Source organism: Canis aureus, chromosome 20 (assembly GCF_053574225.1).
Source record: "Canis aureus isolate CA01 chromosome 20, VMU_Caureus_v.1.0, whole genome shotgun sequence".
Taxonomy (NCBI): domain Eukaryota; kingdom Metazoa; phylum Chordata; class Mammalia; order Carnivora; family Canidae; genus Canis; species Canis aureus.
Window position 1 is genome coordinate 58,958,443 of NC_135630.1, and position 26,824 is coordinate 58,985,266.

The window sequence follows — 26,824 nt, forward strand, 5'->3', positions numbered from 1 at the left end:
TTAAGATTTGTGTGGAATCTGAAAAGACCCCGAATATCCAGGGAATATTGAAAAAGAAAACCAGAGCCGAGGGCATTGGCCAGATTTCAGTTGTACTACAAAGCTGTGGTCATCAAGACAGTGTGGTCCTGGCACAAAAACAGACACATAGATCAATGGAACAGAATAGAGAACCCAGAAGTGGACCCTCAGCTCTATGGCCAACTAATATTCGACAAAGCAGAAAAGACTATCCACTGGGCAAAAGGACAGTCTCTTCAATAAATAGTTCTGGGAAAATTGGACAGCCACATGCAGAAGAATGAAACTAGACCACTCTCTTACACCAGACACAAAGATAAACTCAAAATGGATGAAAGATCTAAATGTGAGACAAGATTCCATCAAAATCCTAGAACTTGAACTTGGCGACAGCAACTTCTTGCAAGATACATCCGTGAAGGCAAGAGAAACAAAAGCAAAAATGAACTATTGGGATTTCATCAGGATAAAAAGCTTCTGCACAGCAAAAGAAACAGTCAACAAAACTCAAAGACAACCTACAGAATGGGAGGAGATATTTGCAAATGACGTATCAGATAAAGGGCTAGTTTCCAAGATCTATAAAGAACTTATTAAACTCAACAGCAAAGAAACAAACAATCCAATCATGAAATGGGCAAAAGACATGAAGAGAAATCTCACAGAGGAAGACATAGACATGGCCAACAAGCACGAGGAAATGCTCTGCATCACTTGCCATCAGGGAAATACAAATCAAAACCACAATGAGATCCCACCTGACACCAGTGAGAATGGGAAAAATTAACAAGGCAGGAAACAACAAATGTCGGAGAGGATGCGGAGAGAGGGGAACCCTCTTACACTGTTGGTGGGAATGTGAACTGGTGCAGCCACTCTGGAAAACTGTGTGGAGGTTCCTCAAAGTTAAAAATAGACCTGCCCTATGACCCAGCAATTGCCCTGCTGGGAATTTACCCCAAAGACACAGATGCAGTGAAACGCCGGGACACCTGCACCCCGATGTTTATAGCAGCAACGTCCACAGTAGCCAAACTGTGGAAGGAGCCTCGGTGTCCATTGACAGATGGTGGATAGAGAAGCTGTGGTCTATGTGTACCGTGGGATATTCCTCAGCCATTAGAAACGACAAATACCCACCATTTGCTTCGACGTGGCTGGAACTGGAGGGTATTGTGCTGAGTGAAGTAAGTCAATCGGTGAAGGACAATCATCATATGGTTTCACTCATACAGGGAATATAAGAAATAGTGAGAGAGATTATAAAGGAAAGGAGGGGAACTGAGTGGTAAAAATTAGAGAGGGAGACAAACCATGAGAGACTCCTGATTCTGGGAAACGAACAAGGGGAAGTGGAAGGAGAAGAGGGCAGGGGGACGGGGTGACTGGGTGACGGGCACTGAGAGGGGCACTTGATGAGATGAGCACTGGGTTTTTTATTATATGTTGGCAAATTGAACCCCAATAAAAATATACTAAAAAAAACAAAGCAATAAAGAATTCCACTTCACTTAATTCATTAAAAAAAAAAAAAGATTTTATTGATTTATCCATGAGAGACACACAGAGAGAGAAGCAGAGACACAGGCAGAGGGAGAAGCAGGCTCCATGCAGAGTGCCTGATGTGGGACTAGACTCCAGGACCCCAGGATCATGCCCTGGACCAAAGGCAGATGCTCAACCGCTGAGCCACCCAGGCGCCCCAAAACAGAATTTAATAAGTACCTTGAAATGAGTCAAAATTAAAGAAACACATACCAAAATTTGTAGGATGCTGCTCAAGGAGAAATTGCAGGAAAATTTCAGCACTAAATGTGTACATTTGAAAAGGAGAAATGTCTCAAATCAGTTTCCACCTTAATAAACCAGAAGAAAAAGGGCAAAAGAAACCCACAGTAAGCAGAAGAAAGGAAATAACAAAGGTCAGATAGAAATCTATGAAATAGAAATTTGGAAAACAGTAGAATGATCAATGCACAGCAGAGGAAACAAAACTAAAAGGCAGCCTACAAAATGGGAGAAGGTATTTGGAAATGATGTATCTGATAAAGGGTTAGTATAAAAAATTTATAAAGAATTTATCAAGCTCAACGCCCCCCCCAAAAAATAATAATCCTGTTAAGAAATGGGCAGAAGTCATGAAGAGATATTTTTCCAAAAAAGACATACAGATGGGCAACAGACACATAAAAAGATGCTCAATATCACTCATCATCAGGAAAATATAAATCAAAATCATGATGAGATACCGCCTCACACCAGTCACAATGGCTAAAACTAACAACACAGGAAATAACAAATGTTGGCGAAGATGTGGAGAAAGGGGAACCCTCTTAAGCTGTTGGTGGGAATGCAAAGTGGTGCAGCTGCTCTGGAGAACAGTGTGGAGTTTCCTCAAAAGTTAAAAATAGACCTGCCCTATGAACCAGCCATTGCACTACTAGGTGTTACCCAAAGGATACAAAAATACAGATCTAAAGGGGCAAATGAGCCCCAGTGTTCGTAGCAGCATCACCAACAACAGACAAACCATGGAAAGAGCCATATGTCCATCAACTGATGAATGGATAGAGAAGAGGTGGTATATATACACAATGGAATATTTATTTCTCAGCCATCAAATGAATGAAATCTTGTCATTTGCGACGACGTGAATGGAGCTACAGTGTATTATGCTACATGAAATAAGTCAGGGAAAGAAAAATGCCATGTGATGTCACTCAAATGTGGAATTTAAGAAACAGAACTGATGAACACAGGGGAAGGGGAAATAAAAGAGAGAGGAGCAAACCGTAAGAGACTCTTATAGAGAACAAGCTGAGGGCTGATGGAGGGAGGTGGGGGGCGGGGAGCAACTGAGTGATGAGTTTTAAGGAGGGCACTTGCTGGGTTGAGCACTGGGTGTTACATGTAAGTGATGAATCACTAAATTCTACTCGTGAAACCAATATTACACTATATGTTATCTAATTAGAATTTAAATAAAAAATTTTAAAGACCCAAAAGCTGGTCCTTTGAAATCAATAAAATTTATTAGCCTCTTGTCACGTAGATCAGGAAAAAAGTAGTCACAAATTACCAGTATCAGGAATGAGAAAGGTGATTTCACTGTAGCCTACAAATATCTAATGGAGGGATCCCTGGGTGGCGCAGCGGTTTGGTGCCTGCCTTTGGCCCAGGGCGTGATCCTGCAGACCCGGGATCGAATCCCACGTCGGGCTCCCGGCATGGAGCCTGCTTCTCCCTCTGCCTGTGTCTCTGCCTCTCTCTCTCTCTCTCTCTGTGACTATCATAAATAAATAAAAATTTAAAAAAAAAAAAAAAAAAACAAATATCTAATGGAAAATAGGAGAACCTTTATGAATAATATGCCAGTAAATTCAACAACTTGTATAAAACACATATAGTTTTTGTTTTGTTTTCTCTTAAGGAATCCTTCTAAAAACCTAAATCTTCCTATTCCAGTTTTGTCTGGTTGCTTCATAGGGCTGCTGCTGTATAGCTGTTGTCTTGGGAATTCTTTTAAACGCCATCCTGATAATTACTTCTTCCTTTCTCTTATGTTCAATCCCCTGTTCCCTGGAGCCCATTCTCTCTCTCTCTCTCTCTCTTATTTTGGGGAAAGACATCCCAATAGGAATTGATAGAAATTCTTGGTTATTATGAAGGTTATCATAAACATTACTTCAACCCAGGAGGACAAACCAACAGCTGAATGAATGGGACCTGGAAAATATTATGGCCGGAGTTAAATTATGACCTTATGGGATCTGAAGAGAGAGAATTAACTGCCAATGTGTGAGAGCTGAAATTCAACTCCATTAAAACTATTCAATAATACCAATATACATAGTATTAATTCAGCTTCTGGTACTATTTTCATAAACATCTTACCCCACATTTGATGTGATATATACTTTTAGCTGATGGGGAAAATATTGCTTTGGGTACTTGCCGCTGAATCATTATTAGTGATTCCTCACAGAAGGAGTAAAAAAAGGGGACTTACATTTTTTAATATTTGGGTTTTTAAAACTTAAATAATGAGTCTGTATTATGTTTGTGTTGAAAAAGAAAAAAATGCGGAAAGAATTATCCTCTTTGTATAGAGGGTAAGATGAGCTGTTAAGAAGCCTAAATAAAAAATCATCCCGAAAAAAAAAAAAAATCATCCCGTGGAGTTATCATAAATTTTATGATGAAATATGAAGTGTTTTCTATTATATGATAGTGTATCAACTGAAATTTTTTCACTAATACTCATATCCATGTCCATGGGAATTCTCAATGATACAACAAGCAAGAAGCTAATGTATGTGTATTATGGAGACGTGAACGAGACATAAAATATATTCCCTTCTTTCACTGCAGGAACAATTAAAATACACTTAAAATATTGCTGCTGATAGGTATTTTCTGTTTTGCCCTCCCAGTAACCTTACTACCATCATCCAGTTATAGACCTTTCCTTATGTGTGGAGAGCACGTGCTCTGTAGTTGCAGTGTATTGACCTTTCCCTCCTCCAACTCCAGCTCTCAGCCAAAGGGATGGATTCATAATCCAGATCCAGTCCACAGAGAGCCCATCACCCTACTGCTACAGCCATGAGCAGACCAATTAGTGTCCTCCCCACTAGCTTTCTGCTAGAATGGTGCTTTCCTTTTGCTGGGGTTTCAAGCTACTGGGTTGCCTATTAGCCTGCCGCCCATCTAGGACATGAGGGAAAACAGTGCTGGCAACATGATACCCCCGGATGATGACAGCAATGATGATGATAATGATGATGATGATGATGTAGCAACCATGAAAATTATAGCAATGAATATTATAATGGCAATACTGATGATGATTAATACTATAAGCCAGGTACTCCGCTAAGTACTTTACAGGATCAAACTCATTTAATCTTCACAACAAACCAATGAGGCAGATCTTATTATCCTGATTTTACAGACGAGGAAACAAGTACAGGATGGCTTAAGTAATTCACCCAGTTATCTGGTTAGCAAGTGGAAAGTCTGAGAGATTGCCTTTCCGTGAGTAAACTTTTCATTTTCAAGAAATTCAATTTCCTTTTTAATTAAGGGGGTTTGAATTCTGTTTCAATTACTTATATTTTTCTAAAGTCCAGATTAATACAGTCTTGATGGGAACCTCATTGGGCACCTCTCATCTGCCATTCTGAATCTTCTCCTGCCCACTCCTTACGCTAGCTACCACTGCAGCAACTTGTCCTACTTCCCTCCAAAGGGCTTCATGCAGATGTCATCCAGTCACATCTCACTTGAACCTGCCCCAAGTATCTCTCACACCTGCTCCTGGGACCCCCTGGTTGCAGCATGGAACATCCATGAAAATCTACTTGGTGCCCGTGTATGTACAATTTGGAACTACAGGGCAATTATCGTCCTTAAGGTTACCGTTGACTAGAGATCGGAACCAAAGCATAAATGCTTCTTCCTCTGTCTCCTGAGTGGATGGCTCTGATGCTCATTTCATGAGGCCCATCAGAAGATCTGTGGAATCAAGCAGCAGTCACCCACGACGAGGTCAATCCAAGAGCACAGCCATGTTTTGGCTGTTTCCAATTCCCTGATTAATTCCTCTCACTCTTCACCCCAGCACCCTGAAATCACTTTCCAAATAAACTTCTTTCATACCAACCCTTCGCTCAGGCTCTGCTTTGGGAGAAATCCAAGTTAACCACCATTACTTTTATTTATTTTCTCAATTTAATAAGTTTTAAAAGACCCATGTTTATAGAGCATGTGAAAACTCTCTATTAGCTATAACAGCAAAATAAGAATAAGAGTTTTCGTTTTCCCTGAAATTTCTGAAAATCTGTTGTTGTTTTTTTTTAATCTCCAATTTCTTCATTAATAAGACTAGTCCAGGAGGTGGTGAGCAAATGACAAGTAGCACTGTTCTGGAAATGCTGTTTTTTGTCTATTCTTCAGATATTTGACATGGGCTTATAATTTCATAACTGACTCACTTTTTCAGCTATATCAGTGACATTTCCATAAGGATTTGTGCTATTAATACATCTTAATGTTATTATTAATATGAACAACTTAATACTGAATATCAAGAAATCATAATGTTTATTACTTAGTATTACTTATGTTATTGTTTATTATATGAATAAAGGGTCAGGAAAAAAGATAAACCAATAATTAATATCAGAAGGCATCATAAGTTCTTCATTTACTATTTACTCACTCAAACTGCATTGAACTTTTAAAGACCTGGTGTGGTTAGTTCTGTGAATTGCACACTGACACACTAGCTAGTAATGGTTATGGTTGGAAGAATTTAATATTTTTCCTATAAACTCTTAATCATGTTATTTCAAAGATACAATCCAGTGTTATACTCATTAAAATAGCCATGTTTTTTTTAAAGATCCTAAAATTAAGTAGAATTTTGTTTCCTAATTACCCAAAATGAATAGTAGCAGGCAAAACACACATGCACACGGCCAAATTCAACCAAACTGCCTTTGATGCCTCGAGGCCAAGATAAATTCACTGAACTCCTTGAAGCTACGCCAGAACCACTTCCTTACCAAAATGAAGCTTTCTTTAAGCTACCAAGACCAGTTCAGAATCACCGCTGAGTTTGCTGAGACCCAAATTAATGACAAATCTTGTGTTGTGTAGAGCTAACTGTAGAATACGCCACTGTAGAATGATTCACCATTATAAATAGAAATAAAATAACTAGTTGGATCTTTTTAAATTGATGGGTTGTGATAAAGATGACACCAAGAATTGTGGCCTGTTTCCCAAGTAATAGCTGTAATCATACAACTTATATAATTTCACAACTGGTATACAATAAGTATAATCTTACAAATGCTTAACTATAAAAACGTATCTCTAGGAAGTGTTCTTTCAAAGTAGGCATAAAAGCCTGATATTTTGAAATGGTGTGAATTTGTCACTGAAAATGGTGGGGGGGGGTTCTTTTTGGTAAACTTTTGTATTAAAATAGTATATACATACATCAAAGATCACTGCGTATACAGTAAAGAGCACAGCTCAAAAACTTCTTAGGAATTCAACACACCCTGTTACCACGTAGACTAAGATCAAAACTATTAACGGCGCCCCAGAAAATTCCTCCTTTCCTCTCTCAATGATCCTCAATCATTATTCCTTCAAAGGTAACCAATTCTGACTTCCATTATCATAGATTAATTTTGCTTGTTGTTGAACTTTATATAAATGGAATCCTACATTATCTTATATATATATATACTTTTTTGAGTCCAGCATTTTCGCTCAACATTTTATCTGCAAGATTCATCCAAATTTTTACTTGTGGCCGTAGTTTGATCTTTCTTCAGTGCTGTAAAAGAGTCTATCGTAAAATATATCACAACGTATTGATGGTTATTTCTAGTTTGGAACTCTTGCAAATAATGCTAATATAAACATTTTGTACATGTTTTTGGTGAACATATATATGCATTTCTTTTAGGTGTATATCTAAGATCGTAATTTCTGTGATGTAAGGTTTATGTGTATTTAACTTTAGTAGATATTGCAAGTTGTTTTCTATAATAGCAGCACCAATTTACACTACCTAGTAGTGTGGAAGTTGGTTGTTCTACATTCTTACTAACAATTGGTGTTATCTGTTCTTTGTTTCTTTCATTGCAGTTATTCTGATGGGTGGGTAGTCCTATACCACTGTGAATATAACATATATAATTCTGTAATTAATGATGTTGAGTGTCCTATCACGTGAAAAATTTGCACATGTAAGTGCCAATGCAAGACGTTTGCCCAATTTATTTGGATTGTCTTTTTATTTCTTTATTTCAATTTCTTAATAGTAACCTTTGGTAGATATATGCGATTCAAACATCTTTTCCCCTCTATGGCTTGAGCTTCAACTCTCTTCATGGTATCTTTTGATTAACAAGATTTCTTAATTTTTTTAATAAGACCAAATGTATCAGGGCATTTGGGTGGCTCAGTTGGTTAAGCATCTGCCTTTGGCTCAAGTCATGATCTCTGGGTCCTGGGGTGGAGCCGCACATCAGGCTCCTGCCCCAATAGATAGCCTTTTTCTCCCTCTCCCTTTACCACTCCCTACCCCGCCCTCCACTCCATTGATGCTCTATTTCAAATAAATAAGTTTATTAAAAACAAAAACAAAAAGACCAAATGTATCAAGTTTTTCCTGTATCTGTTTTGCATCCTTTTTCAAAATCTTTCTTCAACCCATGGTCATGGAAATCTTATTGTATGATGATCTTTAAAAAAACTTATTGTTTTACTTTTCACATTTAAGCATATTACATTTAAGCATTCTATATTCAACTAAGTACATACATTAAATCAATCTGGAATTTTTGTGTATGATATGAAGAAGGAACCAAACTTTATATTTTTTCCATACGGATAGTCCAGTTCAAGTTATTTTTTTAAATCCTTTCCTCAAAATGCATTAAAATTACATCTTTGTTGAAAGTCAGGTAATTATATATGTATAGATCTATTTCTGGACTCACTATTCTGCTCAATGGCCTATTTATTTACCTTTGTGCCAGTACGATAATGCTTTCATTATAGACTTTGATGATAAGTATTTGCTGGCATAAGTCTCACATTTTGTTTTTCACATTGTCTTGACTATTCTAGATTCTTTGCTTTCCCATAAAAATTTTAGAATTAGCTTATCGATTTTCATTTTAAGAAGTGCTAGTGGAATTTTGACTGGGGTTGCATTAAATCTATAAATCAGTTTAGGGAGAACAGACATCTTTGCATTGCATTTTCTAATCCTTGGAAATTATATATGCCTTCTTTTACTTAGTTCTTCTTTCATTTACCTCAATGCTATTTTGTAGTTTGACTGATTTATTTCTAGGTATTTAATGTTTTTATGGCATTGTAAAGAGTATCATTTTACAAATGAATTTACCTGCATTCTTATTGCTACTATATAAAAAATAGTTTTTGTATAGTTACCTTATATTTAGTTACCTTGCTAATTCATTTATCAAGCCTAATTATTTTGTTTGTAGATTGTTTTGGATTTTCTATAAACACAATCACATCATCTCCAAATAATGAAATTTTTACATTTTCTAATTCTTATGACTTTCATTTTTTTTTTGTCAGCTGTACAATACTGAATGAAAATCCTTGTGTTATTCCTGACTTTAGGAAAGAAGGCATTTATTATCTGCCTATGAAGTGGTTGGCTATAAGTTTTTCACAGATATCCGCTAACAGTTAAGAACGCTTCTTTCTAGATTCTAAGAAATTTTAGCATGAATAGGTGTTGAATTTTATCAAATACTTTTTCTGCATCTACTAAGATGATCATGTGGTTTTTCTTGAATTCTTACTGTGGTCTGTTAATGATGATTGAATTTTTAATATTAAATCAACCATGCATTTCTAGAATAAACTCAGCTTGGTCACGATGTGTTTGATTTGCTAATATTTTATTTAAGATTTTTAAATCTATATTTATATAAGAAATTGTTTGTAAGATTTTCCTTTTTGTAATATCCTTACTGGGTCTTAATTTCAAGGTTATGCTTCTCTATAGGATCTTAGCACCTCAAGTCCTGGTTCTCTAGGTTATACTCTAATGACTCCATGATGACTTTTGGTTTTGTTTATTTACCTTGAATTTTGCCCAACTTTTATAGTGGATACCAAAGAGAAGAGTCTGGTAAGAGGTACTCCATTTCAGCTAGAAGCAGCAGCCCCTAAATAGAGCTCTAAAATCAGTGACCTTCAGCATCATGTCTCACTCCATCATTGCACATCTGGGAACAAAGCACTCTTCTGCTGAGTCCAGGAGTTTGGGCTTCAGTCAGGGGCAGGATGAAAGACTGCCTCACTCTCCAGAGCCCTGTCATTGTTCAATAACTGGGAGTCATCTTCATAGTCCATTTGCATTGCCTCCAGACACCGGATTTTTATAGTAATATTTACAAGGCGATTGTGGGGCATAATTTTACCCAAACTGGATTTTTAAATTTTGCCCAGTTGATACTAAAACAGGAGATATCACATGATTTTCAAGTTTGTTTTTTTCTTTTTCTGTTCAAAGAGCTACTATTTTTTCCTACATAGAGAAAGGATAAAATATTAACTCATAAATCCAAAATATGAATCCACCACCAGCTTATATACCTACATTGATTCATTACCCATAACTTTAACAGTCACAGTATTTCAAAAAATGTTGATAGCATGGATTTCTTCCACAGGGGCCCCAACCCATGTCCTATTAACACTGACAATATATAGTCAGAAATATACAATAGAGTCAAGAGGACTTCTCTGGTTAAATTGTAAAAGGAATAAATACCTATTGACTGAAATACTATTCCGGCACTGTATCCAAGAGCTGCACAGAGACAAAGTTTCCTAATCTATAGTAAAAATATATTTTTTATTTTAAAAATTAATTCTGAGCCTCTGATTTCCTAAATTCCACAACAGAAAAACATTGACTTGGTGGTAATGACACCGAAAAGTTTATCGGCATTCATTTCTGAACAGTCATAAAAAGGGATAAAAATGAAGGGTAGGAGGACTTTAGGGGGTAATGTAATCATTTTCAAGAAGATACTTGATCCCTGGTTCTAAGCTGTTTCCGTCTTGTTTCTAAGCCTGCCTATCTCTTCAGTGCCTCTCTCCAACTTTTTGTTATCCTAGGAGGACTTACTGTCTGCTGACGCGTCTGAAACACTAAAGACTATGGACTTCACTGCTTTGCCATGGCATTTTACTCATGCTGATCTAGTCTTCAATGGCTCTGGCTATTTTTGACTTAGCCCTGACAAACAGAGTTCTTGTTTCAGCTCTACCAACAGTGAATAATACGGCATGGGACACCACCCTCGTATGCAGCTCTTTATTGAAGACATGACTAAAACATCAGCAGCCTTTAGAGTAGGTGACAGGTGGGAATATGTCGCACTTCTGCTTTGGAACAAGAGATGAATTAATAACTATCCAATGCTAATTTCCTTCGTATGAGTCTCTGATCAGATAATGCCATATCATCCATTTGTGGTTAAAAAAAAAAATGGGTATGTCACCTTTCAAAGGACTACGTCACAGCATGGGAAAACCCAGATGTTTTCTTAGAATAATTCTGAGACATTGGACAATAGGAGAAAACAATTCACAAAGAAAAGAAAGTAATTTTACCAAGATCATAAATATCAATCAACAAATGTGTACTGAAAGCTATAGAGGACACAAGACTTACGGAACACTACTCCTGCCCCTAACTCATGGACTAATTAGGAAACAATTAAAATGGCATCTGTGGAACAATGATAATGTGTTTACATGTGTCCACAGGACCCGGAGAATTCCTCCTAAGTCTTAATGCACTCACTGGGGTTACAAAACTATTTTTAATTTGAATTTTTCTACTCAAATACATTGTGAGTTTCTTGAGGACAGAATCTGCCTTCCTCATAAAGCCTATAACAATACTCCATAAATATTTGTTGATTGAAAAGGTTTTTGATGCAGCCAGGGTTGCTCTGTGCTAATTTCCTTTCAGAGCAAAATGTTTCTGTAAAAAAGAAGATTTTAATTTATTTATTTGAGAGAGAGAGAGAGAGCACAGCCGGGTGAAGGGAGAGGGAGAAGCAGACTCCCCACTGAGAAGGGAGCCCAATGCAGGGCTCGATCCTGACCCCGGGATCATGACCTGAGCCGAAGGCAGATGCTTAACCGACTGAGCCACCCAGGCGCCCTGCAAACTGTAAAGCGCATGCACAGCGTGAGAAAGGTGGCTCTGTTCTGATTCTCCAGGTGCAGCAGGATCTGATGTTATTTCTGTGGGAGTCCTATGAACATCAGGAAGGATCAAACTTCCATTCATGCTACATATTTCTTCCAAAAAGATTCTTCTGCGAATGATTCAGAAATTAACTGTGAATGAGTCACAAAAAGTTCTTATAGTTAACGTGGGATTAGTGAGTGCTGCCAAGCATTCTCCTTGAGCATTTGCATTTCCCCTTCCGTTGACAACCCTCCTCAACCTTCCCAGCCTGACCTGTATAATGCGGGCAGGTGTTCCTGCAACCACAGCAAAGGTTAACTCCCACATCCAGAAAATACAAATAAAGTTCACATATGTAAAAGGAGCTAATAGTTACTCATTAAATGAGATGTACTTAACCGTGCATAAGGAAAATCCCCTTTACATTTTTTGACGCAATTCTCTCTTGGGAAAATCCCTTCTTGTGTTACCATGACTAACTTAAAGCTCTTGGGGGCCAGGTAAACAGCCTCTTTCCCTGTGGACTGTGTGAGGTGCTGGCTTTTGCAGGAATCAGCTCTGCTACCGAAGAATATCTAGGTGTCTCGAAACTATACATTACGGTGACTAAGAGAATACTTGGCATAGAAGACCGGCTCAGTGGATGTCAATTAGGATTAACTACTTCTGCCATTATCAATAATTAAAATCTATTAATAAAAGCGGAATGACAGAGTTACTAGAAAAAAAAATAACCAAAAATCTATTATTAAGAAAATAATAATAACAAAAATAATGAATACAGGGAAGGTTCATGATTCTCAGAAGTTTGGTTTTCCAGAATATTTATCGGATACATCTTAGTTGCTCTGTGGGACTGAAACTCTGATTAAAAGCCAAGGTGCTCTGTCAGTAGGAAAAACATTTTAATGTAAAGAACGCTTAGTAATTACCTGAATTAGCATCAAAGGCTACTCCTTTATCTGTTGCAAACATGGGTTTCACAGATGCATATACTAGCAAACCTGTGTTCATAAGCACCTGTGGGTTTTTTTTTTTTTTAAACTTTATTCAATCTCAAAGGAGCTGAGATTTTGTGACTGGAAAAGCCCATGACTACTTTCAGGCTCTACGTGTAAAATAAGAAAGGAAGAATGTTGTTTAAAGAAATAATGCCAGAGAAAGCTCGGAAAAATAGAGCTCATTTTAAAACACTTACATTTCGAAATAAAACGTATTACCTTCTCTTTATTGTAATGGGAAAGGCCCCGGTTTGTTGTCTCTAGGGAAATTCCAGTTACAGTAAGTAACCATTGGACTCAATTGCTCAAAACCGAGGTAATACAGGGCATACTACGTGGAAAAGTCAGGGGTCTTCTCACCTGTTTTACTGCCCTTTGTTCCCACTTATAAACTGCCAATATGTGTGGGCTTCAGGCCATGGTCTTCTCATGAGACCAGGAACGACTCAAAGGAAACACTTAACTCACAAAATTGCACCATCTCTAGGTTGGAAGCCTCACAAATATCAGCTCCAGTGGTTTTTCCCAAGCAGAAATCTCTTGAATGACAGGCCTTTATTTGATTAGTACCAGTGACAAGAAGTTCACTACTTTGCAGTGTACACACTTGCACTATTATTATAACCCAGCTGAAGTCAGAATTTCATATCTCTAAACATTATTTTTAATTTCTTCCTTTGAAAACACAGACGATAAATTGAATCATGTGACCAAACCAAATCCTTCAAATATTACAAGAAAGCCTCCTACCCCCATTATGCCATTTGCCACACTTTATTGTAATTGTTGGTGTATCTCCACCACTAGCATCTCCCCACATGGTCCTCTGACCGTAGTAAGTGTTCACGATATTTGTTAGGTGAATAAATGAGTTATTCGGGCTCTTTGAGATAAACATTGTGGCAAGAAGGCAGGATTCACGCTAATTTCTCCTTTCCTTTCTTTCCACCATCCTTTAGTCTCTTCCCCGACAAATATCACATGAAAACAGATTTACAGATGTCCTGGTCAGTGGGGCTGGCTGGAGAGCTCTGAATTGACTTGAGTATTCCAAAATACTAAGCCAGTAAGTCAGTCTGGACTTTGGATTCCCAATCAGTTTCCGATTCACAGCGCGTGTGGAGATGCATTAAAATCACCAGAAGAAAATAACGTGAAACCAAAAAAGGGTGTCTAATGGGTATTTGTTTATCCTCGTGGTCAAAGCGCCTCGTGGTCCTGCTTTTTCAAAAACTGGGCTTTTGTGTTTCAGCTGACCTTTTTGAAAGAAACTGCCAAGTTGGTGGACCTGCAATGTTAGAATTTTGACTACTCCTCCAGCGCGTGGGACCTCACGCCTAATATGGGTCCTTCAAAGTGAGCAATGTCACATCTTAGTTTTTCTGGAACACGGGATGCTATTTTGGATGAAAGCAACCTTTGTAAACAAAAACCAGAAGGTGTAAACTCTCACCTCAGGTTCTGGTAGCAAATGAGCCTGAAAGACTCCCTCAGAATTGAGCTCAGTGATTGGCCAAAAAACCGTGCAAAGGGTGAGAAGGTTATGTCTGAAGCCATCTGGGCTTTAGGTCCATGAGCACAAAAGAAAACTAGTCATTGGGTCATTTACTTGCAGATGCAAAAACAACAAGGACTAACATAAGAATTGACATCAAGAAGGGAAAAGAAAACACAAACTCTTTGGACTTTTACAAACCAAAGATATAAATTGTCTCTCCAGATCACAAGTGCTTCCTCCTTTTTCCTCAACTGATTTACTGTCTTTGCTAATTAAATTAGAGCACCGTCCCAAGTGCACAGCATTAGCTAGGATGGAGAGGAAATGTGTGTTCTCTGTATTTCTTCGGGGGAAGGCCCGCGTTGCTCTTCTAATGTCATTGATCACGACAGATTATGTTGCTGATATTTACATTTCAACGCTGCTGCTACCTAAGTCCTGGGGTCACTAACAGAAAAGGAGGTTGACTGTAGACGTGCCCATGGGGGTGAGAGACGACTTGTAAAGCCTCGGTTCCCAGCTTCACTTACCTGCTAGGTGACTTGGGAGAAGTTATTTCACTGAACTGCATCTGGGTTTCCCCTTCTGTGAAATGAGGACATAATAGCACCTAAATCAAAATATTTGGGTTGCGGGGCGCCTGGGTGGCTCAGTGAGTTAAGCATCAACTCTTGATTCCGGCTCAGGTCATGCACTCAGGGTTATAAGATCCAGGTCCAAGTCAGCTTTTGTGCTCAGTGCAGAGTCCCCTTAAGACTCCCCCTCTACCCCCTCCCATCCCACCCCCGCATGCTCTCTCTCACTTCTGCAGTTTCTCTCAAATAATAAACAGGAGCACCTGGGTGGCTCAGTGGTTGAGCGTCCGCCTTTGGCTCAGGTCGAGGTCCCGGGTCTGGGGAGCCTGCTTCTCCCTCTGCCCGTGTCTCTGCCTCTCTCTGTGTGTCTCTCATGAATAAATAAATAAATAATCTTAAAAAAATAAATAGCAAAAAATAAAATAAAATAAACAAATCTTTAAAAAACATTTTTTTAAATAAAACAAAATATTTGGGTCCGAGTTTCAAAGAGGTGATGTGTGTGAAATTCTCGGTAAGTACACCAAAATATCGTTATTTCTGTAATAACAATGTTTATTGTTATATGTTATTTAATGCAATTATCATATATACTATGTGTATTTATAGATTTATAAATATTAAGTATGTAATACTTATAATAACTAATGTAATTTTTATTACTATCACCGTTCTTACTATACCAAGTATTACTGAATCTAAAACACCCAGACATTTTCTGGCCTCAGAGCAGCATCTGGGAACGAAGCCAGATGCCTAGGGCTGAGGAAAGCTAGTCTTTGTTACTAATAGAGAGACAGCCGGGCTGGAGCACAGAAGCCTCCAGAAACCAGGTCCCTCAGGGGCAATCATCTCCCCTCTCTCACACCCCTGGCCACATGCACAGCATTCTTCTAATCTCCAAAGGCTGGTGCAGGGCCCAGCTCCTGGGGTTTATTTTGATAAATGTTTCAGGCCACAGAGTGCCAAGAAACTTGATTCTTTTGCTTTGAAAATGCCAAACCTCTACCTGGAAAAGGAATGCTTAGATCAGAGCAGAGAGATGAAAAGTTTTAAGTCAAACATGCAGTTCTCCCCTTAACCTATTGTCTGCTCTGTTCCTCAACTCTGGAAAGTTGGAAGAAAAGTATCTTCAGATAAAGACTGTTGTAAATCACTAGTGAAAAGTTAAATATGATTTAGCAAATGTTCATTTTATCTTGAAAAGCAGGGTTATAATGGAACTGCCTTTACGGGTAAGGGCAACAACGCTCTTGAGGGAACTATATGTATTTTAATAAAATCATTCTGCAAAGCAACATAGTTCAAATTCTTTACTGTATTTCTGAATTTGCTTATACCTAATGGTCAAAATAAGTCACACCTGGTTGTTGTAGGAAGGAACGCCGTCCTTTTTCACTGGAAGGGAGGAATGATATTTCTTGAGTATCTGCTAAGTGCCACGTGTTTTACTTCGTACCAAAGTACACCAAACCTGTATCGTTTGTACAGACCAGCAAGCTGACACTCAGAAAGATTAAAAAACTTTCCCGAGTTCCTAATACTAACAAGTGGAGGAGGTAGGATTTGAATGTGTGTGTGATTTCAAAGGACTTTTAATGGAAACTGCAAAAATGCTTCATATTTGATCTTTCATCTCATTCCATCCAATAAACCACATCCACTGCAACTTATCTATAATTTTCAACAATTTGTGACTCCAGGAGAGCATATTTTTGAAGTTTGAGAAAATCTCATCATGAGAACTTGGGGTCAGGTACTATCAGCATGTGGTGATCAATTCTTGCTCATGTACTTGCTTCCTTGTTGATTCACTATGTTCCTGCTATAATACAGGCTCTATGGGAACCAGGCCTTGTCCATCTTGGTCTTGGTCTTCTTGGTCATCTCTGCATTGTCACTGCCTATGACAATTCTTGCCACCAAAAAGAAGCTCAATGAATATTTTTGATTAAAAGAATGAGGGATACCTGGGCGGCTCAGTCAGTTAAGCATTTGCCCTCAGTTCAGGTCATGATCCCAGGGACTTGGGAATTGAGCGCCATATCGGGCTCCTTGCTCAGCTGGGAACCTGCTTCCCTCTCCTCCCCACTCATGCTTTCACTATCTCTGTTTCTCTCTCAAATAAATATATTAAATCTTAAAAGAAGAAGAAGAAGAAGATGAAGAAGAAGAAGAAGAAGAAGAAGAAGAAGAAGAAGAAGAAGAAGAAGAAGGAGAATGAATGAATGAATGACACATTTCCCTCATGCCCAGGATTATGGGCCAATAGGAAGTCAAGTCAATTCTCATTTTCCCTCTGGAAGTGAATGATGATAGCAATAGTTCTAGTACCTTATGGCTTTTTCTCATTGTGACACATATAGTAGAAAAGAAATCTTTCTGCTTTGAAAATGCCCATCGTAACCCCAGTAAGTCCAGAGACTATTATCATTCCCCGTGAGTTTGTCATGGCGCCATATCTACACTGTTGGAGGCGAAGAATTTTCTAGCTTTGTAAGGCATATCAAAAAATGTTCCTAAAAACATGGTTTCCAAAATTCCTTGAGTTAATAGTGACAACTGAAACGCTGATGCTGGGGTGACCTGAGACCATGTAGTTCCTTAGACCTGACATCAGGTTTCTCTCATAGGTTTCCCCTTATCACTTAGCTCAATTGATCAAGGTCATGGATTCAAACCCCTGATGGGACAATTAGCTTAAGCTTGTTCCCTGGATACAGAGTTAACTCCGATAGGTTCTCTTCCCCTCAACTTTGGTTCTTGCTTCAGAAAGGCCAGGATGAACAGTTTACACAGAGAAGAACAGATACTTAGTGACAGACTACAGGAGAGTCACACCTCTATGCGGCCTCCAGGTCTCACTCGCATACTCCTCAAAGAGCTGTGTTACTGAATCACACTTCCTTAACAATTGATTTTAGGGGCACCTGGGGGCTCAGGGGTTGAGCGCCTGCCTTAGGTTCAGGGTGTGACTCCGGGGTCCAGGGATCGAGTCCACCATTGGGCTCTGCATGGAGCCTGCTTCTCCCTCTGCCTCTGTCTCTGCCTCTGTCTCTCAGGAATAAATAAATTAAATCTTAAAAAAAAAAAATCCCAATTGATCCTATGCATTTCCTAATCAGAGATATAAACAGTGGAATAATCTATAAACAAGCCTATCAATAACCTATCGGCTTATATAAAATTATGAAAAAAATATTTCCAACGGCCAGAGAAACCCTTTGGAATAAAACTTCTACTGAAATACATTAGCAATGAGTTTGCCTTAATGGGAAAACAGCTACTCAGGTTATTGTATGGGAGGATACGCACTGAACATAAATTTTATACACAGACTCTCAGAAAATTATTAGTGACTTTATAAGTAATAACAAGAAGGCGTCTCATTAGCTGAGAACATTTATGTCCTGGAGGAGATCAATTCCAGGAGACACACAGCCAAGCAGTCTACTTTCAATAAGGAGTTACTCAATTTAAGTCCAGAGCCGAATAAGAACTTGGACCTGTGTCTGGGCCATAGAAAGAGACTCCTTCTGCTAAAAAAAAAAAAAAAAAAAAAAAAAAGTTTTTAAGATGACTCCAGGTCACATTAGTTTGCTGAACCAAATACCAAATGTTCATTTAAATACAATTTGTTTTTCTTCCTTGAACCTCTAGAGAATGAATGGTTCCACAATTTGTTAAGTTAAAAAAAAAAAAGAGAGGAAGTGAGTGGAATGTTCCTCCGGAAAACAAACAATGTTGTCCTTGAATCTGGTCACACTGCCATCCATGAGCTGAGGGCTTATCCCCCTGGGTTACGACCATGCTCCACAAATGAATATTTTGATGGTTCTTTTTCACCATAATGAAGTCTTGGCTAACACTTGGGCAGACACTGATTGAGACTACCCTCAGACAAACGGAGGCGATCTCTAATCGATGACCTTTAACCTAAGTCACTCCCTTAACTTTCCAGCCATTGCTCTTTTTTAGAGGCAATGCCTTGGTTATTTCTTCTTGCCGAAGTAGTCACCACACTGACAGACGCGGCCAAGAGTAGGTAACGCTGAGAACCACTTAGTGCTTGCATTTGGTTTTCCCAAGTTTCCTCCTTTCACATGCTGAAGCCGTCCCGCAGCTCACCCTCAACCCACTCTGTCCTCAACCAGCGCCTCACCCTCACGCTCCCCCTTCATTACAATCTGTACGGAAATGCATTCCTATCAACTGCTCACATTTGAATGCAATTTCTCTTTTTTAAAGATTTTATTTAGTTACTTGAGAGAGAGAGTGAGCGGGAGGGGGAGAGGAGATGGAGAGGACCTCAAGCAGACGCCATGCTCAGTGCAGAGCCTGAACAACCCTGAGTTCATAACCTGACCTGAAATCAAGTCGGACGCTTGACTGACCAAGCCACCCAGGCACCCTTGAACGCAATCTCTATTCAGCTTTTACTTTGTCAAAAGATCTCCAAACTTTAAGATCTTTGTCCACATTAAAAGATAGCTAGAGCAGATGAGAAAAAAAGGTTGGGTTTGGATTAGTTTTTGTTTCAATATGTTCTGTTTTCTAGAGAAAGCATGAAGTAATAAAAAGGGCAGAGGTGGAGCATCTTGGTGGCTCCTTTGGTTGAGCATCTGACTCTTGATTTCGGCTCAGGTCCTGATTTCAGGGTCATGGGATCAGGCCCCAGGTCAGGCTCCACACTCAACAGGGAGTCTGCTTCTCTCCCTCTCTCTCTGCCCCTTCCCCAGCTCCCCACCCACTTTCTCTCTAAAACAAATACATCTTAAAAAAAATTTTTTTTTTTAAAGAGCAGAGGCTTAGTGGCTCCTCAGACCTAGATTTGAACTCTCCAAGGCTTCATAGTGTCTTGAAAGGAGGGAAGAGTAAGTCTACACAAAGGTGATGTTAATATTAATGAGACCACTTGGAAAAACAATAAAAGCGCTACCTGGAACAGCCAGCCTTTCTTATGTCTGGTTTCACTTTCCGTGGATTCAGTTACCAGGGGTCGACTGACTGCATCTGAAAGCAAATAATAGGGTCCAAAGGTCAGTAGAAGCCCGATGCTATGTCATAGCTCCGACATCATTCAGCTCACTTCTCCCCACGTAGGCACTTTCTCATCTCCCATCACCAGAAGAAGGATGAGTACATTAAAACATTCTGAGAGAGAGAGAAATAGGCCATGTTAGCATCACTTTTATTAGAGTGTATTGTTGTAATATTTCTATTTTATTATTGGTTATGGTTGTTAATTTTTTACTGTGCCAAACTTATAAAGTTTACCACAGGTATGTATGTAAAGGAAAAAAAACATAGTATATGTAGAGTCTGATACTATCCTATCCAAGGCTCTAGGGACCACCCACTAGGGGTCTTGAAACATGTCCCCTGCACATAAGGGAGGGACTACTGTAATAAGAGATGCAATTCTTATGACTTGTTCTTAGCTAAGCAGTGATGCCCTCTATTTCCCGTGAAGTAGGAAGCATGATTACCTGTTGAGCATAAAGTGAGTGTAACTGAGTCATCAAACTGCAGAATATTGAAGGATTAGAACAGCTGCCATGGGAAACCTGAACAGGAGAAACCTGAACAACCTCCTGGCTGAGGTAGAGACACTGTGCTGTGCAGGCAGTACCATGCAGGGTGCAGACGCCCTGGTGCAGGGTGAGAGGGAGCAGACTGCTGGCCCGGTGCAGAGTCCGGGTTGTCCCTGTTCGTGAGCCGTTTGAAAGACATTTTTGTCAACAACAGCACAGGCTTAGCCCTCCACTGGGAAAGCTCTGGAGTCTGGTCTGTGTCAAAAATATACTAAACATTCATTAAGGATGCTCTGCCTTGGGAAACCCAGATTCCTGACTCAGCGCCTACTTTCTAAGCAGGAAACTAAGAAACCCAGTTTGGTTATGATTGGAGAAGATTTACTTCCTAGCTCCAGTGTTCTGTTCAAGCATTCTCTATGTCTCTCTCCTTCTTTTAGGTTAAACAAAAATGATTTGATGCAGGATGTGGAGCCGGTGTCGTGGGTGGCTATTTATCCTGGACGTTTTCTGACACGTTATCACTCTTGATCAGAGTCTGGTCACCTTTTTTGTAATTTAGATAGATAAGAAATACAGTCTCTCTATTAGGTGACCTACATTCTATAAAAAGTCTCAGAATGACTCAGTTTATATTTTATTTAAATGTCCTACTGCCTTTATTGGTCCACTCATAACTCCACTCCTCCTTTCCCACTACCCAGTTTGAGCAGGTTCTGCATCCCATCCCAAGAACCACCAGCAGATTGGAGTGAGTAAGATCTGTTGATGCTACTCGGAGAGCTGTTGCACCTTTGAAAAATGTCACAAGTTGACAAAGGTCTCATAGATGTGCTGGGGGTTCCAGGGGCATGAAGACACAGAGCTGGGCTGCATGTTGGACAGAAGAGCCCTTTCTTATTTGGGCCTCTAAGTGGACAGGTTTCTCTGATAGCCAGGGTCTGATGATTCAATGGGACTGAACGTGGCCAGTTGCAGGATTACACTCAGAAAAGAAACCAGGGAAGTGGAGCTAGTTGTTAAGAGAGAAGCTGAGGTGAAGGACTGTGGGATCCTGACTAAGCAGAGAAGCATATGAAGCAAATATGTCTCGTAGACTAGAGAAAAATGAAAAGACGATCGACCTAGAGGTTAAGCAAAGCCAAAGAACAGATTCCTTGGGACTAAAGAGTAAGAAAGCCATAGATAGATGTGATAAGGGAAGGGGTCAGCCAACTGAAGATCAAATCTGGACTTGAACAATTTAAGGTGCTGGTAATCCCCTTTAGAAGGTAGAAAGCTCCCCATCACCTCAAACAGTCCAGAAATTATCCTCTGAAATGGACAAAAAGGATGCCTCTCAAGGAAATTATACAGGGAAATTCTGTGTTAAGAGAGTTAATACTCCCTTATATACTATAAATTTCAGAGAGGAGGAAAGATGATATGGTGCTCTTGAGGTTCCCTTCTAACTCTGTGATTCTTTTTTTTTTTTTTTTTTTTTTTCAGAGAAGAAAGAGTATGAGCCAGGGCTTGAGGGGTCAAAAAGAGAATCTCCACACCCAGCACTGAGTCAGACAGGGCTCGATCTCATGACCCTAAGATCATGACCTAAGCCAAAATCAAGAGTGAGATGCTTAACTGACTGAGCCACCCAGGGGCCCCCAACCTGCAGGTTTTAAGTGAGGGGCATAACTACAAGCTGAATACATTTTTCTCGATTAACTTCAGGTCGTTTCAAGTATAAAAATTTTCAGTATCTAGCCTGGCTTTGCTGCCCTTCTAGTGCATAAGTTTATTATAAAGTCACATCAAAATTCCAGGTTTTCTCATAAGCAGCTTTACAACTATGATCATCTAAAGCATGATCAGAAAAGCTTGTCTTAGTTTTAAGATGGATGTTTTGAAAGTAGGTTTGATTGGCAGTTGATTATCCATGGCTGTGAAGTCAAGATCCATATGGGTAAAGAAGATTCATGTATAACCCAAAACTTTCATGCCAATGTAAACAACAAAGGAATAAAGCCACCAAATAAAATTCCCATCCCTGCCCTGGTTCACTTGGATGGATGTGCTAATGAGCAGTGAAATGGGCAGAAGGGTAAACAGTGGGAGCATGTCTGGGTAAATAAGGACCCTAGCAAATCTATGAGCTTGGATAATAGAACGGTACATTGAGAACCCCAGATTCAACGTGAAGGATTATCCACAGTTTGCAGTTGAGAAAATTAGCTTCTCTATTAACACAACGGAGGTCCAGCATGGCTTTCACCACACAACTCAGCTGTGCTATTTTCTTTGGGAATCAGACCAGTCTCCTTGGGTTACAAGTGTTTTGTCCCAAGGATTACTCAACTATATATACACAGACTCTGTATAGACACAAACGAAAAAACACACTTGTTGTCACATAAATAATAAAGCCAAATGTGCTAATGCTTTGTTGCCTTTGCAGTGATCCATCAGGGAACTTTTGCCAAACAGACTGGAATCAAGTCAACGTTACATTTTTTAAATGAGAGGAAATTCTAGGCATAAAAATGTGCCAGTTTTCCATATGACAAAGTTGATAGATAAATATATCTGTAAGTTTACTTCTTTTTATGCATTCCAGTGGACCCTAAACTTTTTAAAATACCCATATCAATGAGAAAAATTGGAGGATGCGTCCCCAGTAAATGTTGGTTATATAAAAATTTATGTACATGTATGGTATTAACCTACCCTAAAAATATGTTCTAGATGCAATAGTTTTTAAAATGTATTTAAAATGATATAATAAATTAAATATTTATAAGTATCTTACAAATTTTCATATGTCCATACATCAACTGATACCCTAACACACAAGGTATGCTTACTTTGATATGCGGTTAACCATAGTTGAGTTAAATACATATTTTTAAATAGTTGCGTTGATATTTGTTAATTTTTACTGACTTCTTGTCAGATCCTCTTAATGTGGCTGATAAAGAGCTGCTACAAAGAGTAGAAGTGTCAACTCTGCTATGGTCTTATTATTGCCTTCAGCTTACATTATTAGTTTTATTTTGCACTTGAATTTTCGGTAAAATATTTTCTTTATGATTTGGTTCCACAATTGTGAATGTTAATTTAGCAAAGAGATAAATGAAAATACAAATATATATATATAAATAACATAAAAATATGACCCAAACATCAACTTCTGGAAACACTTGAATTACAAGGCATTACACTACACTGGTAATAACCAGTCGCATGAAGCTACCACTACCAACTCTTCATGATATCGAACTCCTATCCTACCTACAAAATAGCTTCTACACCGGATGACAAATGGTCATGTGGTGGATAAGACATCACCGGTAATGAATATATTTAGTTGTGCAAAGAATAACAAAAAATAGATAAATTGGGCTTTATCAAAGTTGTTTTTTTTTTAAAGATTTTATTTATTCATGAGAGACACAGAGAGAGACGCAGAGACAAGCAGAAGAAGAAGCAATCCCGATGTGGGACTCAATCCCAGGATCTTGGGATCACAACCTGAGCCAAAGGCAGGCTTCAACCCCTGAGCCCCCCAGGTGTCCCACTTGATCAAAGTTTTAAAACATCTGTACATTGAAGGACACGACCAACAGAGTGAATGGATAATTCATGGAATAGGAGTAAATATTTTCATATCATATATCTGATAAGGAATTAATGTCCAGAATGCATAACATTCCTATCATTCCACAACAAAAAAATGAGCAGCTCAATTAAAAAGTGGGCAAAGGACTTAGGTGGACATTTCTCTGAAGAAGATATACAAATGGCCAATGAGCACATGAAAACATTCTCAACATCACTAATCATCAGGAAAATGCCAATCAATACTTCCCATCCATTAGGCTAGCTGCTGTAAAGAATAAAATAAATAACCTGCATTGGCAATGTAGAGATGCTGGAAATTCATGCTCTGTTAGTGGTTATGGAAAGTGGTACAGTCACTGTGGAGAGAGTTTGGTGGTTCCTTGAAGAGTTAAACATAAAATTATCATGTGATCCGGGCTTCTAATTCTAGGTCTATACCCCAATGAATTCAAAACAGGGACTAAAACAGATACCTGAATGCCAGTGTTCATAGCAGCATTATTCACAATAGCCAATAGGTAGAAACAACCCAAATGTCCTTCAACGGATGAATAAATAAGCCAATGTGGTAAACCCATACAATGGAATACCATTCAGCCTCAAAGGAGTAAAATTCTGATCATGGATGAACTATGAAAACACTAAGCTAACTGAAATAGCTACACAAGAAAGGATAAATATATGATTCCATTCAAATGAGACAATATGGACACTGATAGACAAATTCGTAGAGATAGAAAGTAGAATAGAAGTTACCATGAGCGAAGGGGAAGAGCGAACGGGGGGGGGGAATTATTGTTTAATGGACACAGAGTTTCTGTTTGGGATACTGCAGAAGTTTTGGAAGTAGATAGTAGTGATGGTTGCCTAATACTGTGAACATACTTATTGCCAGTGAATTGTATTTAAAAATAGGTAAAATGTAAATATCGTATTTTATTTATTTTAATACACACACACACAAAATCACCAGAAAATTGGTGAAGTTTAATTTTTTAAGGTTAATGTAAATTAAATTTTTATTATAATCCTTTGGCATACTCATAGATCATCTTATGCTCCCTTTACAGTTCCTTACTCTGGAGACCTCTGATTTTTTTTTTTTTAAGATTTTATTTAAAATCATGAGAGACACAGAGAGCAGAGAGAGAGAGAGGCAGAGACCCAGGCAGAGGGAGAAGCAGGCTCCATGCAGGGAGCCCGACGTGGGACTCGATCCCGGGTCTCCAGGATCATGACCTGGGCTGAAGCAGCGCTAAACCGCTGAGCCCCCTGGGCTGCCCGAGACCTCTGATTTTAAGCCAAACTGTACCTATCAGTGATTGGAAGGAGACATGACCGCTTCCCAGGTAGTGTAAGGTTTACGCATGCCTTGGAATTGTCATGCACACGATACCTCCTGGGCCCCCACATATTGTTTCACAGTGTGCTACACAGTGGTGTTTCCTGGCTGAGGAGGGTGAATGGACCCGACATCTAACTTATGCTGTGCTCCCTGAGCCATGTGCTTTGGAGGAAGGTTACATCATGCTAGACGAAGGGGTGCAATTATTTTAAATCATTTTGAAAAGTATGCAAAATCAGCATAGCTTAAAACCCCAAGGCTGAAACAAACAATTTCAGGAATTTCTTTTTCTTTTTTTTTTTTTTTTTTATTTATGATAGTCACAGAGAGAGAGAGAGGCAGAGACACAGGCAGAGGGAGAAGCAGGCTCCATTCACCAGGAGCCCAACGTGGGATTCGATCCCAGGTCTCCAGGATCACACCCTGGGCCAAAGGCAGGCGCCAAACCGCTGCGCCACCCAGGGATCCCCAGGAATTTCTTAATAATATTAAAGTGCACCTTTCTTGACATATCTAGAAATGCTAAGTTTGCTAGCTGATATGCCATCTTGTCAGCCAATGCAGTAAAAATCCATTGATTTTTCTGAGTGAAAAATGGTGACCAGAACTACTGAATGGGACAGGGGGAGCCTTAAGTCTCCAAGTTCCGGGTCAAATCCATACTCGTTAATTAATTAATGAAACTGTACTGCAAATCCACCTTATATCAAGTTAAGTGCAGAAACGAGGGGCTAAGGGATGAAGTGAGGTCTCCCAGGGCACGCAGATGGTTAGTGGGAAAACTAGCAGGAGAGTCTGGATCCCCACGCAGCTGAGGCTCCTGCCACAGCGTGGTGCTCCCCAGATGGGGGGAATGAGCACGTAAAACCCAGCCTAGGCACGGCCGGCATTGTGGGCCCCACAGAGCAGAAAGTCTGTGACATCTTCATACGAAGTAGAGGAAAGAAAAGAATAAATAAAGAGACATATAATGACTATTTCTCACCCACAATTCCACACCATTTTGTGTGGGCTCCTCTATTCTGCTTTTCTCAGAACTTTCTATACTATCTGTATTGTGGATCTGCTAAAGGTGATGTCTTATGTGTATATACAATACACTGTATGCATTATACATATTTATTCATTTTTCTTTCCATTTACCAAATAAATCTTACTTTAAAAATAAAAAACTAATTTTACTTAGTGAATATTTTGGAATTGCAAATGTTCCCCAAAATAAGGAACCAAAACCCACTTCCCTCAAAATAAGCCGTCCCTGGCCATTTTTGAAATATAATATGTAGATGAAGTAAATTGATCTGGAGAGAAAGAAACAAAATTAAGCAAAAAAAAAAAAAGTCTTTTTTTCCCCATTTGGTAATTCTCATTCCCTCTCTCCCTCTCTCCCTCTCTCCCCCATGCCCCCATATGTTTATGTCACTTCTGATTCCAGATTCCCTGAATGAAATTCAATGGGCTATGAGCTAAA

The 26,824-nt window shown here is 39.1% G+C and overlaps 1 long non-coding RNA gene across 2 annotated transcripts in view; it reads right to left on the bottom strand.

Moving 5' to 3' along the window:
• Positions 1 to 26,824, bottom strand: part of LOC144292002 (uncharacterized) — an 89,547-nt gene that overhangs the window by 33,238 nt on the left and 29,485 nt on the right. For both annotated transcript variants that reach the window (XR_013359546.1, XR_013359547.1), the window contains exon 2: positions 19,817 to 19,890. This is a non-coding gene — a long non-coding RNA (uncharacterized LOC144292002). The remainder of the gene's footprint in view (positions 1 to 19,816; positions 19,891 to 26,824) is intronic.